General features: G+C 33.6%; 2 long non-coding RNA genes across 2 annotated transcripts in view; both read right to left on the reverse strand.

Moving 5' to 3' along the window:
• The window catches only part of LOC136032202 (uncharacterized), a 39,222-nt gene extending 32,333 nt beyond the window's left edge, over nt 1-6,889 (reverse strand). The window contains exon 1 of the long non-coding RNA XR_010618679.1: nt 6,510-6,889. This is a non-coding gene — a long non-coding RNA (uncharacterized LOC136032202). The remainder of the gene's footprint in view (nt 1-6,509) is intronic.
• Nucleotides 6,890-10,609: 3,720 nt separating this feature from the next.
• Nucleotides 10,610-19,839, reverse strand: part of LOC136032201 (uncharacterized) — a 29,960-nt gene continuing 20,730 nt past the window's right edge. The window contains exons 2-3 of the long non-coding RNA XR_010618678.1: nt 18,804-18,942; nt 10,610-10,964 (exon numbers count right to left, since the gene is read on the reverse strand). This is a non-coding gene — a long non-coding RNA (uncharacterized LOC136032201). The remainder of the gene's footprint in view (nt 10,965-18,803; nt 18,943-19,839) is intronic.

The raw sequence follows: 19,839 nt of genomic DNA on the forward strand, positions 1-19,839 counted from the left end.
TGTATGAGATTATTGCCTTTCTATAGGCTACTTTATTTTCGTCGTCTTTCTGAAAATAAATGACATCTCGTTTTCGGGCTATGGGAATAAAGCAGCAAAGATAATATAGAACCTAAAGCAACAAAGTTCCAGAGTGTCATTCAGCCTATTATTTTTTAATTTATTTAAAATAGTTCTGAGGTTTTGCCTGCAATACCAGCAAAAATCGTTTTTAGCTATGGGTTCCAATCCTGTACTCTAGCTCTAGCACCTACTTTGTTAAAAACTTGATTTAGTACGCGGATCCAGCCCTATTTGAGGCTGAAAACGAAGCTATAACCGATTTTGGCTCCCAAATTTTGGAACAAAATTCCATTTTGAACTTGCCCCCGAAAATTCCCCAAATCTTTAAGACTTGTCCCCGAAAACTCCCCGAATTTTTTAAACTTGTCCCCGAATTTTGAGATTCGAGAGTGGAAGCCCTGTCCGTGATCTGTCTTCTGGCAAAAAATACAAAATTCAACATTTTTGTGGATAGAAGTTTTGTCCCAATTCTTTAAGAATGACCCCTGAATCAGAAAGGCCGTAGAATAAATAGTTGAAATTACTAAAAATACTTTAGCATAAAGAGCGAGATATTTATCTCCTCCTAAATACCTCGCTCTTTATACTAAAGTATTTTTGGAACCCCTAAAATGCGTAATAGTCTCTGTTCGTTTTAAGTTTCAATGCTACTCCTTCCTTTCATTTAAAAAACGTTTTCATGTTTATTTTTCATTGTTTTCTTATAGTAATGCTAGAAAATCATGCACCCTTTTCCTTGAATTTTTCTTCCCCCATGACAGATTCCTCCAAGGAAAGATCCTCCAACATAGCCCCCTCCCCTCAGCCCCACCCCCCAAACAAAATAAAATCCCCCTGAAAACGTCTGTACACTTCCCAATAACCATTACTATATGTAAACACTGGTCAAAGTTTGTAACTTGCAGCCCCTCCCCCAGGGATTGTGGGGGAGTAAGTCATCCCCAAATACATAGTTATTATGGTTTTCGACTATGCTGAACAAAATGGCTATCTTAAACTTTTGATCCGTTGACTTTGGGAAAAAATGAGCATGGGAGGGGGCTAGATGCCCTCCAATTTTTTTGGTCACTTAAAAAGGGCACTAGAACTTTTCATTTTCTATAGAATGAGCCCTCTTGCGACATTCTAGGACCACTTGGTCGATACGATGACCCCTGGGAAAAAGAAAAAAAAAAACAAACAAAACAAACAAACAAATAAACACGCACCTGTGATTTGTTTTCTGGCAAAAAATACAAAATTCCACATTTTTGTAGATAGGAGCTTGAAACTTCTACAGTAGGGTTCTCTGATACGCTGAATCTGATGGTGTGATTTTAGTATTAAAATGCGATTCTTTTGATGTAGCTATTGATATCAAAATTCAATTTTTTAGAGTTTTGGTTACTATTGAGCCGGGTCGCTCCTTACTACAGTTCGCTACCACGAACTGTTTGATGATTTACTGGAACAATGATGGTTTCAAATTGATTTAATAAAGTTAAATAAAAATAAGACATTCTTACAGGAGTTTCAACTGAATTCAAACAAACTATATGCACCTACATACTGTATCCAAACTTTAAACTATACCACTTTTTCGACTGTTAATACTGCTACGACTACTACTTCCACTGAGGAAAAGGCTATTACTAAGGCTATTAAGGCGAAACTTTCGGGGAATATTTAGGGGGATAAAGAACTAAATAAAAAAATAATGAAAACACTGCGTGCATTCAGGTAGCCAAAAGGATGTTTGAGCAATTTAATCCGTCCAAAAGGGACGGCTTAGAGCATTAAGTTGAAACTTTCAAGACGTGTTGAAAGGGATGTTTGAACTAACCAAAAGACACTGATAATTTCTTAAGCCACATTGGCCTGCCATAATGTAAAAAAAAGGAAACGATCCGAAATGGGGTTTTTAAGGCCAAACGAGAATACTGAATAAACAACCAAAGCGAACATTTTGCTTTGATTGATTCATAGTTTGATCATATATTCACAAGATTAATAAAATTCAATACAAGCCAAAAATTATAAAAATTAAAACCAAATACCTAACAACCATAAAGCAAGTCATTCGCCAATATCTGCAACTTGCATAGAATCCAAAGAATTATGATTTGCCATCAAGGTATACTAGAGAACAATTACAATTTTTGGTATTTATTGAGTTTTATTCATCTTTCAATTTTTTGGTTTTTTCATTGGTTTTCTGGTTTTTTTTCACATTGACTTTGCGCGTTTGTTTTGTTCGTTTTTTCTTCGGTACTTTTCTTGAATATATTATTTCGTCTCACGCTGAAGAAGAGATGCGGTTGTCCTCTCGAAATATTCGCTTTGTTTGTTTATTCAGTGTCCTCGTTTAGCATACAAAAAAAAAAAATTTGATCTTTCCTTTTTTTACAAAAGACACTCCTTGCATACTGTCACTACTACTACTGTTGCTACTTCAGCTACTTTTCCAACGACAACTATTATTGAGGCTAAGAGTTGGATGGAGAAACTTTTAGGAAATGTTGAGAAGGACGTAGAATTAAATTAAATACGTTATGCGATACAGGCTATTAAAAATGCTTAACACCTATATTCCAGGGACAGCTTAGAGCATTAAGTCGAAACTTTCAGTGCATGTTAAGGGGGATGTTGAACAAACCAAGAGGTATTATATGCGTTCTACGACTACTACTTCTACTGTTACAACTATCACTACTAATAAAGTTAAGAGCATTAAGGAGAAATTCTCAGGAAATGTTGAGAGGTATGTTAAATTAAACTGAAACACGCTATATGTATGCAGGCCGTTAAAAGGTCATATCAGCAGTATCCCAAGAACGTATCAGAGTATTAGGTTGAAACCTTCAGGACAGGTGTAGGGGTATGTTAAACTAATAAAATGCACTATGTGTACACTACTACTAGTAGAAGGAGTAGTGCTACTGGTGTTAGTCCTGTTATTATTGAGGCTAGTTATATCAATGCTTAGCTTCCAGGGACTGTTGAGGTGTATGTTTGGCTAAATCAAACCGTAGATCGCATTTTTATCTTTTGTATTTTCTATTTTGGTATGTATATTGGCACAAGTTTTTTCCTTGAAAAAAACCGCGACCACATCCGAAAAGAGATCTGGTATAATAGTAATGATAATAATAATAGTTTATTCCAGAAAAAGCCCGTGGGCCATAGGAAATTTACATAAAAACAAAACAACAAATTAAACTAAAATAAATTAATACTATTTAAAGAAAACGCTCACGATGTGCAGCTGCAACCCTGACAAACCTTTCTATCCTTTTGATACTCAGAAAATTTGTCTCTTTCATTCTATCTACCATGCATACCTCATTCAATTTTTCTTTACCATACTTCTCTCGCCTCCATTCATTCAATTCGACACATTCACACACAAAATGTATCAAACTTTTATCCTGAGATCCACACATAGGACAAGTAATAAATTCTACATTCTCCTCTTTTCTCCCTTGATACTTTCTTTTCTCTCTAATCAAAAATCCATTTCCCCTCCAATCCAAATATGCCTTCAAATCGTCTATACTCAACCCAACCTTCCAAAATACCTCCTCCCCCGAACTACCCTTTATCTGTCTATAAAATTTTAACGACCCTGAACGATCCAGACTTGTCCACCATATCTGGATTTCTTGATTCTTCAACCTCTTGTACCTCCTTTATTAATATATCCTCCATATTCATAACCCGCTTTCCTTCATTCCACCATTCCACTAATCCACACTTATCTAAGATATCCTTAATGTCCGCCGCCCACCCTACTTTACTTTTCTGTCTCAATGCCTCTAGGTATGCTGCCTTTGCTACCGTAAATCTTTGCATACCCAGTATCCTAACCAAATATCTCACCATAGTCACTAGCCTCATAGATCGCAGCGATGCTAACCCTAAATCCCCCTGGATTACCAAATTACTAAAATAATCCCCTAGTCCCAACATCCTCTTATAATATCTCATCATAACCACCTCAAATTTTGGACCTTTCCGATAGCCCCAAACCTCTGCTCCATAATGCATCGCCGGTACTATCTTACTTGTTCAAATCCTCTTATATACTCTAATATCTCTAACCCGTCCAAGACTACTCCTCGTTATTTCACCACTAATATACCTCCCCCTTCCATTCGCTAGCTCAAGATGCCCACTGAATTTCCCATCACTAGTAAACTTAACCCCAAGATAAACAAATTCATTTTTCACTGATATAGTTTCAACTTTAAAGGAAAAATTCACATCTTCACTTTCCATGGCTTTACGACCAAATACCATCACCACTGTCTTCGATGTGTTCAGGATTAACTTCTTTTCTTCCAAATAAACCTCCATAATCTCCAACAATTGTTGGAGTTTCTCCTTTGATTCACCCAGTAATACGATGTCGTCAGCAAATAGTAGTAAGCACAGTTTAAACAAACCTATCGAAATCATTGGTGCTTTGCTCTTAGCGAAAAATTCATGGGCATCATTTAAATAAAGGCGAAACAATTTCTGTGAAAGCACACATCCCTTCTTTAGTCCCAGTACAGATAACACTGGAATTGAGCACTTTCCCGCCCTTTCACTACTAACTTCACGTACTTATACATTTGACACAGCAACAATACAAATAATGGGGCAGTCCTAAAGATAACAGGCTTATCATCAACAGGCGCCTATAGGCATTATCATGTGCTCCGTTTAGGTCTAAAAATGCTGCAAATAACCTTTCCTCTTTTCCTTTCCTATACTTCTTTACCAAAATTCTCATAGTAAAAATATGATCTATTCCAGTATGTTTTTTTTCTAAACCCTACCTGGAAAGGGGATAACAGTTCCTTTTCATCCACTTCCCTAATCTTTATTCTATAATCTTGCAAAAAATCTTACTCATCAAATTGCCTAAGCTAATAATTCTATAATTACTATGATCCTGCCTACTACCTTTTTTTAAAATTGGTATTCCTATTTCCTACTGACAAATTCCAATGATCAGGCCATTTCCTTTTTTCAGTCACAAAACTAAAAACTGCTGCTAATAATGGTTCTAGAACTGTTTTCCGTATTTTCCAAATCTTCGCTGGTATTCCATCCACCCTCGGCGCCGAAGATCCCTTCATTCTTTTTAGGCTTGCCCATACTTCCTCTCCCTTGATTGGTTCTAATAGACTATAATCCTCTTGTCTTAAAGGGAAACCATTCTGCTCCCACATCTCTTCTGCTAAACTCCCTATACTGTCTCCATATTGCTCCCTTTTCCTAGTGTCCTGCTCCAGGTATGTTGTCCACGACTCAGCTGGAGGAATGTGTTGGTCGTTAGCCTTGAGTTCAAAATTGTTTTGGGTCTTTTGACAAGTATTCCTCGCTCATCTTTGTAGCCCTAATCTCTTCTACTTGTTTTTTTTTTCTCTTTTTTTACTAGTCTCTTGTAGATATTTCTCTCTGCTCGGTACTCCGATAAGTGTTTATTCAGTTCCTGGTCATTTTGGGCTCTTTTCACTTTCCTGAGAAGTTGAACAAGGTTTACTTTCAGCCTCCGACAATCGTCATCAAAGAATTCGTTTGTATTTCTCACCATCTCCTTCTTATTTTATACGCCACTACATTTCTGATATACTTCCTCTGCCATTTTTTCCACGGCTCCTTCTAATTTCCCTTCTCCCAGTATATATATATGCATTTCTTCCGCCATTTTCTGCATCTGCTCACTTTCCAATAATTCTTTCATGCGATATTCATCCTTATAATCTACCCGAATCTGCTGCTTCATTAACTTTCCATCCTTATCCACCATCTTTCTCTCTTTCCTCCAACTATATCCCTCACCTTCCTTCTCTTTCATCCATTTCTTCGCCTGTCCTGCCTTCATAGCCACCTCTATTGGCTGATGGTCTCATCCTACCACGTCCATAACATAAAAATCCAAACATTTTCCCCATAGCCTCCTATCAACCAGAATATAATCAATCACACTAGAAAAGCAGATGGAAATTTACTAAATGTTTTCCAGAGAAACTGCTTACGGATTGTTCTGGTTACCCGGCTGACTGACTGTATTTCAAACAGTAGGTATACGAAAAATGTGGTTCAATCCCGCTTTCTAGGGCTATAATGAAAGAAAGGTCGAGATGGCTAGGCCACGTTCTACGGATGAAGGATGACAGATTAACGAAGATTGTCCTTTTTGGCCAACCGTCTGGGGCTACACGGAAAGCAGGTCGTCCTTGTCTGGGTTGGGAGGATGTCATAAATAAAAATATAAAGGAAATAGGAACTTCCTGGGAGTGTGTGAAGAGGGAGGCTTTAAATAGATTAGGTTGGAGGAGGAGCGTGCGTAGCTGTGTTGGCCTCAGGCGGCTTGGTGCTGCAGTGAGTTATTAGTAGTAGTAGTAGTAGTAGTAGTAGTAGTAGTAGTTTCATCTTTGATTGTCCTACCTTTCGGGCATTCACTTCATCCATACCATTCAACCGTACTTTCCATTTTTGACAAACAAAGGTTGTCAAGATCCAACTCTATGTCCTCAATCTCCGTACTTGTACCCGTGTAGGCGTTGAAATCAACTAGCAATACAAAAAAATGGTCACTAAACAGCTCAACCTAATTAACATACTCCTCAATTAATCCGTCCCATGTATATTCATTCATATAAGAACTATTTTCAGGGAGAATATATACACAGCCTATAACATACCTCTTATCCCACATGGACATCTGTAACCATACTATATTTTCTGACGAACTTAATAGCCTATGGACTCTATCAAAAATACCATCACAAATTAAAAGTTCTAGTTGCCTTTTTAGTAACCAAAGTAACCAAAATATTGAAGGACAACTAAGCTTCCTCCCCCACAACTTTTTTTTCAAAATCCTCCAATCAAAACTAGGAAAAAGCCATTTAGCCCAAAAAAAATGTAAATTTCGTTCTAAGTATTCTAAGTGCGGAGAGCCAAAATCAAAACACGCATTAATTCAAAACGTTCAGAAATTAAATAAAAAAAATTAACTAAAGTAAGGAGCGACATTAAAACTTAAACTCTTTTTCTCAAATCTACTTTTTAAAACAGTAAAAACTTTAGCGCAAAGAGCGGGGCATTGAGGAGGGAACAGCGCCTTTCATATACGGAGTAATTTCTGTTCGTTTTACGTTTTAATGTCGCTCTTTACTTTCGTTAAAAAACTTGTTTTTTTTATGTAATACCTTAAAGAATCACCCTGTCTTGTCCATTTAAAAAAAAAATTGTGTTTCTCTTGCCGAATTATTTTTAATTGGTTGGGCGGTCTCGCCATAGCTTGTAGAGCTTCGATAAGAGATCCAATTAAACGGTTTAAAACTAATGCCTGGCATCTGATTTTATAGAAAATATATTAAAAATCAGCATTAAAATGCGATTCTTTTGATGTAGCTATTGGTACCAAAATTTCATTTTTTAGAGTTTTGGTTACTATTGAGCCGGGTTGCTCCTTACTACAGTTCGTTACCACGAGCTGTTTGATCGAATGTAGCGCAATACTACTGCCTAAGTAAAGAGCGAAGTGGGCACAATGTATTTTTTCACCAAGGCACTTTGTCTGGAAGGATTTACTGTAGAAACTTTAGGAAGAGACTCAATCGACTGGAAATTGAAAGTTTCTTGTGCCCTTTTTAAGAGTCTAAAGTGAATGGAGGTGAACCAGTCCCCATCACACAAACCTTTTCCCCTAAAGACATTTGATCAAAATTTAGAGATGGCCATCTTGTTTAGCATAGTTTAAAAGTTCAAAAACTATATATCTGGGAATGACAGCCCCCCTGCACCCATAGTACTTGGGGAAAGGATTGTAAGTATTACAATTCGTCCAGTGTTGAATATAGTATTTCATATGGGGAAACGGGGGAAGGGTTGACCTTTTGTGTCCAAAAAGACCAAGGCCATTCAGGTGAAGCTTTCAGAGAATGCTGAGGGGAGTGTTGAACTAAATCAAAACACACTACATGCTTTCGGGTTGACAAAAGAATATATCTCAGGAATCACTTGTTAAGGTGGAAGTTTCAGGGAATGATGAGGAGGATGATCATTTCACAAAAAAAGCAATTAGTGAACTCTAGTGCTACTACTACCACTCTAACCACAGCCACCACTACTACTGCTACTAAAACTATTATTTTTAAGTCGATTACTACTAAGACTGAGAATATTTTCAATATATTTTTTTTTCAACAAGGTACTTCCTATGGAAGGAGTTGTCGTAGAAACTTGGAAGGAGCTCATTCGGCTGGTAATCAAAAATTCTAGTGTCATTTTTAAGAGTCAAAAGTGATTGGACGACAATCAGCCCCCCTCCCACGCACATTTTTTCTTAAAGATAACTAATCAAAATTTTTATATAGTCATTTTGTTTATCATTGTTGAAAGATCCAATAGCTATATCTCTGGGGATGTTACCACCCCACCCCCCTCACACACACACACACACACACACTCCTTGGGGATGTTTAATCCCCCCCACACACACACTCCTTGGGGCAACGGCTCTAAGCTATACAGGGCTGTAAGCATATATTGCCCTTTGTTTACATAAATATTTTTTTATCAGGAAAGGGGGCTTGTTTGACCCTTGGTGTCCAAGAGGCCAAGGACATTCTGGTGAATCTTTTTAAAAACTTTGTTGGAGAATATTGAATTAAATCAAAAACACTATGTGCATGCATGTTGTCAAAAAGACGCATCTCGGGAATAATTTAGGGTACTAAGTTAGAACTTTCAGGGAACTATGAGAAGGTGATGAGTTTACCAAAAGTCAATATGTGAACAGTATTACTAGTTACAACTACTACTACTACTAAAACTACTATTACCATTACTACTACCACTGCTACTACAACTACGGCTTCTATTGCAAATAAAAAAAAACAAGTTTTTGTAATTGCAAGTAAGCAGCGACATTAAAACTTAAAACGAACAAAAATTATTCCGTATATGAAAGGGGGTTGTCTCCTCCTCTACAACTCGCTCTTTATGCTAAAGTTTTATATTTCTTTATAAAGTAGAAATGTGACAAAGAGTCGAACTTTAGGGTAAAATATGGGATATTGATGAGGGGACAACCGCTTTCATATACGGAATAATTTTTGTTTGTTTTAAATTTTAATGTCGCTCCTTAATTGCAGTTTAAAAAGCTTATTTTTTTATTTAATTTCTGAACTTTTTTAATTAATACATATTTTGATCTTGGCTCATCGCACATGAATAATTAAAACAAAATTTGTATATTAAATTTTTATTAATACCTTGCTCTTTACACTAAAGCTTAAATTTTGTCCCAATCCTTTGAGAAGGACCCCAGTATCAAAAAGGCCGTAGAATAAATAACAGAAATTACTAAAACTACTTTAGCGTAAAGAGCGGGGTATTTAGGAGGAGGTGAACCCCTCATATGCCTAATAATTTCTGTTACTTTTAAGTTTAAATGCTTTTTTAGTTTAAGCTTTTTTAGTTTAAATTTACTTTTTTAGTTTAAATGCTTTTAAGTTTATGCTTTTTTAGTTTTTAGTTTTTTTAGGAGGAATTTTTTAAGTTTAAATTTTACTTTCAGTTGAAAAAACTTTTTTATATTTATTTTTTCACGTTTTTTTTCAAATAATGCTAGAAAATCCTGCGCCCCTTCATGGAATTTCTCTTCCCCCATGAAAAATTCCTCCGAGGAAAGATCCTTCCACTTAGCTCCCTCCCCTAAACCCCCCCCCCCCCAACCAAAAATGTCCCCCTGGAAACGTCTGTACAGTTCCCAATAACCATTACTGTATGTAAACACTGGTCAAAGTTTGTAACTTGCAGCCCCTCCCCCGAGGACTTTGGGGGAGTAACTCGTCCCTAAAGACATAGTTACTATGTTTTTGACTATGCTGAGCAAAATGGCTATCTCAAAATTTTGATCCGTTGACTTTGGGAAAAAATGAGCGTGGGAGGGGGCCTAGATGCCCTCCAATTTTTTTGGTCACTTAAAAAAGGCAACAGCACTTTTAATTTTCGTTAGAATGAGCCCTCTCTTGACATTCTAGGACCACTGGGTCGATACGATCACCCCTGGAAAAAAAACACGTACTCGTGATCAGTCTTCCGGCAAAAAGTGGATGGATGCAACAGCAGCTGAAAAAAGATAAATGATTAAAAAAGCAGTTGATAAAAGGTAGACCGGTTCAAAAAGCTGGAAATAAACAGATGGAACGACACAATAAAAGTCAAACAAGAAGCAATAAACCATAATGTCTTGGAAATTTTTAGCTCTAATCCAAGAAGATAAATGCTGACCTTATTGATGATTTATGATTTTTCGGTGATTACTTATTTATAATGATCTCAAAGATATGATAGTACTTGCTGGCAACGTAAAGTTTTGTGAACTGCCTATAATATAATATATATAATATATTATATATAATAATAATATATAATAATATAATTATAATAATATAATTAATATAATTATATAAATATAATAATATATTATATATAATATATATAATAATATATATATAATATAATATAATATATATTATAATATATAATTTCAGCTCTCCCTCGCCCTTCATCACAGAATCCGCCTGATCAGGAATTTTCTTCTGCATTTGCGTATTTTATAAATTGTACTTATGCTCCTTTATCTATATATAAAAAGATCAGTTTTTAAATGTAATAAAAGCGGTTTCTGTTTGTTAAACTTTTATACAAAGAATACCAATTTTTTTCCAAACAGAAACAAGTAGATTAATTTTATTTAGTTTTGATCTTTTATCCAAATGTGCCACCATTCCTTCCCTCTGAAATGTGCCTGTAAATTCCTTTCCTCTGAGGCTTGGCCAACGTTGAATCAAATGAAGCAAACAGAAACAGAAGAACAGAAACTCAAAAAACATTATAAGCTTCATTTGTCTCTGAAAAGTAGAATATTGGCTATTAGAATAAATAATCATCCTTTTTGTCTCATGCTTGTTGCCTTACCAAAGCTCTAACCATTTAATGCCACCCACTGTTTTAATGAAACTTAAGTTCTTGTTTTAATCTTGGGAAACTTTAAAAATCTTACAAAAATCAAACTGATATTTATTTTTTTTAAAAGACTATATTTCTTGAATTATATTATAATATCTCAGTTTTAAAACTATGGTGCGTGCCGAGGAATCACAAGAACAGCAAGAAACCCTGCTTGCGGCTGATAGAGAAAGTAAGAACAGAAAGCGTGCCGAGGAATCACAATATATATATATATATATATATATATATATATATATATATATATATATATATATATATATATATATATATATATATATATATATATATATATAGTATATACATAGTATATATATATATTTTTATATATATATATATATATATATATATATATATATATATATATATATATATATATATATATATATATATATATATATATATATATATATATATATATATATATATATATATATATATATTTATATTTATACATATAATCTATATATATAAAAATAAGTTTTATGTGTGCTATGTCTGTCTGTCTGTGTGTCCTTATATGACGTCTGAATTATTTCATCATATACCAATTCAAAAACGAATGTATTCAAGCCCGAAGTAGCTGAGTTGGTAGCGCGTTATGTTCCAGGTTCTAGGTCCGAGAGGTTGCAGGTTCGAACCTTGGCTAGGTAAAAACTACAAAAAAACTGAAAAACTAAAAAAATGTAAACACTACAAAAAAAACCAAAAAGAAAAAAAAACTAAAAACTAATAAAAAACCTAAAAAAGCTAAAAAACTAAAAAAGAAAAAAAGAAAAAAGGAAAAAAACTGAAAAATAAAGGAGAAAAACAAAACTAAAAAAAAATCAAAATAAACATAAAAAAACTAAAAAGGTAAAAACTACAAAAAAAACTAAAAAGAAAAAAGAAAAAAAACTAAAAATTACAAAAAAATTAAAACCCCCACCAACTAGGTGTTATATATATATATATATATATATATATATATATATATATATATATATATATATATATATATATATATATATATATATATATATATATATATTGTTGTAATTGTAACTTGTAATTGTAATTGTAACTATTATTTTATTTATTGTTATTTAATAACAACCACAAGCCAAAGCCATACAATATCTGCTAAGATTGGCTGAAAAATAACACAAACAAATTATTGTTTATATTGGCCATTATTTATTAAATTTCGAACCTTAGTGTAAACAGCGTGGTATTGACGATGGGGAAAGCTCCTTACTTTCAGTTAATAAAAAACTTAGTTTTTTATTTCATTTTTGGACGTTTTTGAATTAATGCAGGTTTTGATTTTGGCTTACTGAATAATATATAATATTTAATCACTTCCATTTATAATTTGCAGCTACCTTCATCAAATCACGAAAGTACTGCAACACGAAACACGAAAATACGGCAACACGAAAACACTAGGGGCAAAAAATTTCCCCTCTTAATCACCTCGCTCTTCACTCTTAAATCTTACTTAGTATTTCATGTACTTATTCTAGTATTATTTAATGTAATTATACATAATGTTATTAATGCTACGTGTAAAAATTATGAGCAAATTTCACAACTTATTGCCTTTTCTGGTATATGAAAGGTATTACCCCCTCCTAAGCCCCTCATTCTTCAGGCTAAATTATTCTTGTGGCTGTTTACGCTATAGCTGCATTGAAGAGGGGCAAACCCTAAATATACAGAATAGTTTCTGTTCGGTTTGAGTTTTAATGTTGTTCCTTATTTTCAGTTAAAAAATCTTGTTTTATTTATTTAATTTCTGATTGTTTTTCAAATAATACCGGCAAATCTGCCACACCCTCCATGAAATACATCCCCCCTCCCATCACAGGAAACTCCACTCTGAAAATTTCATCCAGCGTACAGTGCACCCCTTCCGTCAAATTCCTTCGAGACAGCTCCATCCTCACTGAAAATCCCCCCTCCCGCGTAAAATATCTTGCAGACGATTCAGAATGAAAATTCTACTTAGTATACTTTCATTTATAAAAACAACTTTGATTTCTAATTGGTTTTTCAATCACTCTTGAGATACCCCCTTCCGCTGAAATCTTTTCGAAAGCCAAAACACGCGGAAAATAACCCCTGGATAAGTCCCGCGGAACATCTCCACTTGCAGAATCGAGTTGGCAAAGAGAATGTAAGACAATTAAAAATAATTTCGTATAATAATTTTGTCAATTCCCCCAGTGAAAAATTTCCCCTGGAGAATTCACTCCCTGGAAAGTTCCCTCCCCATGAAAAATTATCCCCGTTGAAAATGCCACCAGCAGAATATTTGCCCCCACCCCGAATGAAAAATTTATGCATACTTCCCAATAACAAATACTATATGTAAACAATGGGCAAATTTTGTATCTTAAAGAACTCTCCCCGGGGGCTGTGGGGGGGTTGTGATATCTCCAAAGGCAAAGTTATTCGGCCTTTCAACCATGCTGAACAAAATAGCTATCTCAAAATTTTGATCGTACAATTTTGAGGAAAAGATGGGTCACTTAAAAAGAAAACTAGAACTTTTAATTTTCGTTTGAATGAGCCCTCTCCCGATATTCTAGCACCACTGGGTCAATACAATCAACCTAGGGGGGAAAAAATAAACAGAAAAACAAAACAAAAAATCCATAAACACGCATCTGTGATATTTCTTCTGGCAAAAAATACAAAATTCCACATTATTGCAGATAGGAGCTTGAAACCTGTACAGTAGGGTTATCTGATATGCTGAAGATGATGGTGTCATTGTCATTAAGGTTCTATTATTTTAAGGGCTGTTCCTCCTTTTTTCAAAGACAAATCTTCTCAGACTCGTAACCTTTGATGAATAACACTAAACTTAATGAAACTTATATATTTGAAATCAACATAAAAATATGATTCTTTTGATATATCTGTTGGTATCAAAATTCCATTTTTTAGAGTTTCTGTCACTATTGAGCCGGGTCACTCCTTACTTGCAGTTTGTTACCACGAACTGTTTGACTAAAACTTTCAGTTTAAGTAATTTGAAGGTAAGGAACTGTAAGTAAAGACCGGATCGGTCCAATCGGAACCGAAACTTGAAAAGAAGGAATTTTGATAACAATTAATATATTTAGGAAATAGCTTGTTATACTGATTCCAAATGTATATAGTTCATTCAGTTTAATATTACCCTTCAGAAGATAAAAGCCTAAGAAAATTTGCCGGATTTTCAAAAAAAAGGGGGAGAACCACCAAAGAGTCAAGCAATCTTAATGAAAATCACACACCAAATTCAGCATATCAGAGAACCCTACAGAGGTTTCAAGCTCCTATCTACAAAAACGTGGAATTTTCTATTTTTTGCCAGAAGAAAGATCATGGATCTGTGTTTTTCTTCCAAGTGTGATGAAATCGAACTAATGGTCCAAGAAAATTAAGACAGGGCTAATTTGAACAAAAATCAGAAGTTCTACTACCCTTTCTAAGTGACCGAAATGATTGCAGGGCAACTAGCGCCCCTTTCACTCCCCTTTTTCCTATTTTGAGATGGCTAATTGATTGAGCACTGTTGAAAAGTCCAATGGCTATTCCACTGGGGATGATATTATAACCCACAGCCCCTGAGAAAGGGCAGTAATTGATGCAGTTTGCCCATACGCAACATATAGCATTTTTTTATCGAAAAATAAATGGAAACTTCACCTTTTTTGATGGGAGGGGGTGTATTCTGATGGCAGGAAAGCTTCTGGGGCGAACTTTTCAAAGCTAATTTTCCATGAAAGGAGGATCTGTGGCATGATTAGAAAACCGATCAAAAATTAAACAAAAAACTTTTGTTTTCGTAAGGAGAATTTCCAAGGGGAAATTGTCGGTAAAAATTTTATGGGAGGATCCTATAATAATTTTCCGTGCCAAATTTACCACGGGAGGACTTTTCGTGGGAAAAGAAATTTTTCGTACGACATTTTCCACTGAAGGGGTCAGCTGTTTTTCGAATGGATTTGAAAAACGGTCAGAAATTAAAAAAAAAACATTGATGTCGCAAACTCTTTTGCCGATTTGGGATCTCAAAAAGAAATAGATTTTTCGACTGAAAGTAAGGAGCACAATTAAAACTTAGAATGAACAAAAATTACCCCTTGTATGGGGGACTCCCCCCTCGTCAATCCCTCGCTCGTTACGCTAAGGTTTTTTAGTTCTTTGAAAAGGCTTCTTATTCCAATTCAACGGCCCTTATGTTTCAGAAGTTGTTCTTAAAGAATTTTGACAAAAAGTCAAACTTAAGCGTAATGAAAGAGGGAACAAGTAGGAGAAGCTCCCCTCACATAGGAACTAATTTTGTTCGTTTTAACTTTTAGTATTGCTCCTTACTTTCAGTTGAAATTTTTTTTTCTATTTAATCGTAAAAAATAAAACGCTTGTACTTACCTATTGGCTATTTCTATTTAAGTCAAACTGATATTTTTAGCAAAGCACTAATCAAAGTAACGTTAAGAGTAGGGAGATCGTGGGTTTTCAGCCCTCGTATTATACAAGATAAATGTATTTTTTTTTAATTTTAACATTGGTCTTTACATTCACTGGATTTTTCATTTAATGTAAGCACTTACTACAGATGTTTGTTGCTATTTACTTACTGTCACTACTATCGATTCTACTATCATAATATGTCACTACTATCGATAAATGACCAAAGACAAGCTTTTCAAATATTTAAATGCTAAGAACTGTAAAGCTATTCATCGAAAGTAGTCTCAGCTTTGATTTAAACGTTGTAGTAGAACAAAGAATAGACTGAGATATATAAAGAATATAAATGCAAAATATTAATTTATATGAAAAATATAAAATATTTATATCCTATTATATATATATATATATATATATATATATATATATATATATATATATATATATATATATATATATATATATATATATATATATATATATATATATCTATATATATAAAAATAAGTTGTCTGTGGATCTGTGGATCTGTGGATCAGGTGACGATCCACAAAAAAGGTAAAAAACTAAAAACTAAAAAAAAAAACTGAAAAAACTAAAAAAAGGCAAAAACTACAAAAAAAAATAAAAACTAATAAAAAAAATAAAAAAGCTAAAAAACTAAAAAAACTAAAAAAACTAAAAAACTAAAAAAACTAAAAACTAAAAAAAAAACTTAAAAAAAGGAAAAAACTGAAAAATAGAAGAGAAAAAGAAAACTAATAAAATTAAGAATAAAATAAAAAAAAATAAAAAAGATAAAAACTAAAAAAAAAAGTAAAAAGAAAAAACGAAAAAAACTAAAAAAGCTAAAAAAAAAGGTAAAAACCAATAAAAAACTAAAAAGAAAAAAAGGAAAAAAAAACTAAAAAAACTAAAAACTAAAAAACAAACTTAAAAAAAAGGAAAAAACTGAAAAATAGAAGAGAAAAAGAAAACTAATAAAATTAAGAATAAAAATAAAAAAAAATAAAAAAGATAAAAACTAAAAAAAAAAGTAAAAAGAAAAAACGAAAAAAACTAAAAAAGCTAAAAAAAAGGTAAAAACCAATAAAAAACTAAAAAGAAAAAAAGGAAAAAAACTAAAAAAAATTTTCATCTAAAAAACTAAAAAAAACTAAAAAAGGTAAAAACTAAAAGAACTAAAAAAGAAAAAAAACTAAAAAAAGGAAAAAAACTGAAAAATAAAGGAGAAACAATCTAAATAAATGACGACACTCAAAGAGAAAGCGACCGGGACAAAAGGAATGTTCGATTAGCAATCAACAAAGCACCGGGACACAGGGAGTATAAATGACGACGACCGGGACACAGGGACATAACTACAAAGGGGACGCCGGGGTGCACAGGGGGATATATAAATGAATAAAATTAAGAATAAAATAAAAAAAAATAAAAAAGATAAAAACTAAAAAAAAAAGTAAAAAGAAAAAACGAAAAAAACTAAAAAAGCTAAAAAAAAGGTAAAAACCAATAAAAAACTAAAAAGAAAAAAAGGAAAAAAACTAAAAAAACTAAAAACTAAAAAAAAACTTAAAAAAAAGGAAAAAACTGAAAAATAGAAGAGAAAAAGAAAACTAATAAAATTAAGAATAAAAAAAAAAAAAAAAAGATAAAAACTAAAAAAAAAAGTAAAAAGAAAAAACGAAAAAAACTAAAAAAGCTAAAAAAAAGGTAAAAACCAATAAAAAACTAAAAAGAAAAAAAGCAAAAAAACTAAAAAAAATTTTCATCTAAAAAACTAAAAAAAACTAAAAAAGGTAAAAACTAAAAGAACTAAAAAAGAAAAAAAAACTAAAAAAAGGAAAAAAACTGAAAAATAAAGGAGAAACAATCTAAATAAATGACGACACTCAAAGAGAAAGTGACCGGGACAAAAGGAATGTTCGATTAGCAATCAACAAAGCACCGGGACACAGGGAGTATAAATGACGACGACCGGGACACAGGGACATAACTATAAAGGGGACGCCGGGGTGCACAGGGGGATATATAAATGACGATGGCGACTCAGGGAATGGTCGATTCACAGGTGGGACATAGGGACACAACTACAATGGCGCGTAACTAATATGGCGCGTAACGACTTACGCGCACGGGGGGGCTTGGGGGGGGCGCGAAGCGCCCCCACCAACTAGGTGTTTGGGTGGCGCGAAGCGCCATCCCAACAGCTAGTATATATATATATATATATATATATATATATATATATATATATATATATATATATATATATATATATATATAAACTATCTTAAGTTTTTTTCACGTAAATCAGGTACTTTATTCTTAAATATTAAACAAAAATTTGTTCGGAAAGTGGTAGGCTGCCCTATGAAGGTTTGTTCAGGAAGTCAAATATTTTGAATGAAATTTCCTCTACAGGCATAAATAACACCTCTGAAGCAACTCGGCCTATTCAATACAGCAATTCCTTGTGTATATTCCATCTTCTTCTTACATATGCATATGCTTGCTTATTAATTAATTAATTTATTTATTTGTTACCTACTTGTTTTGACACATAAGTTGAGGCACATAAGTGCCTCAACCTATTGTCAAAGTTAGTGTGCGTTTGAAACACAATGCTTTCATTCTATAGGAAGCCTGTGCAAAATATAAAGAACTGAAAGAAAAATGTGAGAAAAATTAAGTTTATTTCTTAGACTACCAGACAAATGGCTACACCAGCAGTTAAAGTTAGCATATCTATAAGAATACATGCTATTATTCCGTCTGAAATCTGACAACCCATTCAAAATTACAAAGCATCTGAAAATAAAAGTAAATAAAAATGCATTTATTTCCCCCCCCCGCCAAAAAAATCAGAATTCCATGGTACTGTTGATTAAAATCTGAGACAGACGGCACCGTTTCTTATACACGCTATTCAAGCGCACGCGCATTGACAGTGCGCAAGTGCTCGGGGTCAAAACCGAGTATACCGGGGCTTCATTTTTAAAATGAATGTGATAGGTGTTGCCAGTGTTGCCAACCCTAGTGATTTATCACTATTTATAGCTATTTTTTATATTGCCTACAAAAATCACTAAATAAACACATAAATCATAAGACTATTGAAGGAAATCACCAAATCAGCCAAAAAATCACCAAAATATAGTGTTTTTTTTCCAGATGGCAACCCTGGGTTTGGCCCATGCTAAACACTCTGAGTTTGCACAGATATCCTAACGTAAACTGGAAAAAACTTAAAAAGTTAAAATAATACCTACTTAAAGTAATACCTGAATATTTTATTTCCGTGATTTTGTTCTTCAAGATACTATATTGTATCCTGAGGCCTCTGTCATTGATTACATTTCCTCCCAGTCCTCCCGTGGAACACTTCCTGACAGGTGCTTCGTGTAGCGACTAAATAAAAAGAGGTGACTCTTTTTCAAATAACAGTTAAAATTAAAACTCAAACGTAGAGAAGTTATCCTAGACAATAGGGGGGTCTCACCATTTCAGCTACCCGTAATACCGATTTTAGTGTGCATCCTCAGTAATACCTTTTATGAAACTTCTAATATGATGGTGTGTTTTTTAACAGTATCTAACACCTTAGGGGGGAGGGGGGTGCGTTTAGTGTTATGTTGACTAAATTTTAGACAATTTAAGGGATTTAAAGTTTAATGAGTTTCATGTGTTTGGAATCGCCGTAAAAATAAATTAACATGTTTGCTATCACCAACACTTATTTCTTAGTGTTTTGGTTACTATTGAGACCGATCCCCATGTACTTTCAGCTTATAAACACAAACTGTTGAAAAACAAACATTTTAATTTTTTGTGTAAATTCCTTCAAATTAGCCGAAATATCACAAGGGTGGAAATTAGATCTCACAGTCGTGATTTTTATTTTGAATAATTTATTATCACCAAGGACAATTTTCTTAACTCTTTCACAAAAGACGATTTAAAAAGTTATTCACGAAACAGCCAAGAAGGATATCCGTGATTGTAGTAAATTATTTTGAACTAAAATTAGACTGAGTGATTTTTTCCTTCTTTGCGATATTTGGATGACTCAATTTCCAATTTAAAATTACTACCACCACTATTAACAACTCACTCTAGCATCAAGCTGCCTTAGGGCAACATAGCTGCACACTAACCTCCTCCGCCTCAGTCTATGCAAAGCTTTACTATTTACGCCCTTCGATGGAGCAGGTAACTTGTGGGGGAACTTCGGGGTGCATGGAGTTGCAGTTCTTTTAAGTTTTCCAGTGATCTCTTCCCACTCTATTCAGAAATAGCTGTATTAAA

The sequence above is a fragment of the Artemia franciscana genome, chromosome 10 (genome assembly GCF_032884065.1).
Source record: "Artemia franciscana chromosome 10, ASM3288406v1, whole genome shotgun sequence".
NCBI lineage: Eukaryota > Metazoa > Arthropoda > Branchiopoda > Anostraca > Artemiidae > Artemia > Artemia franciscana.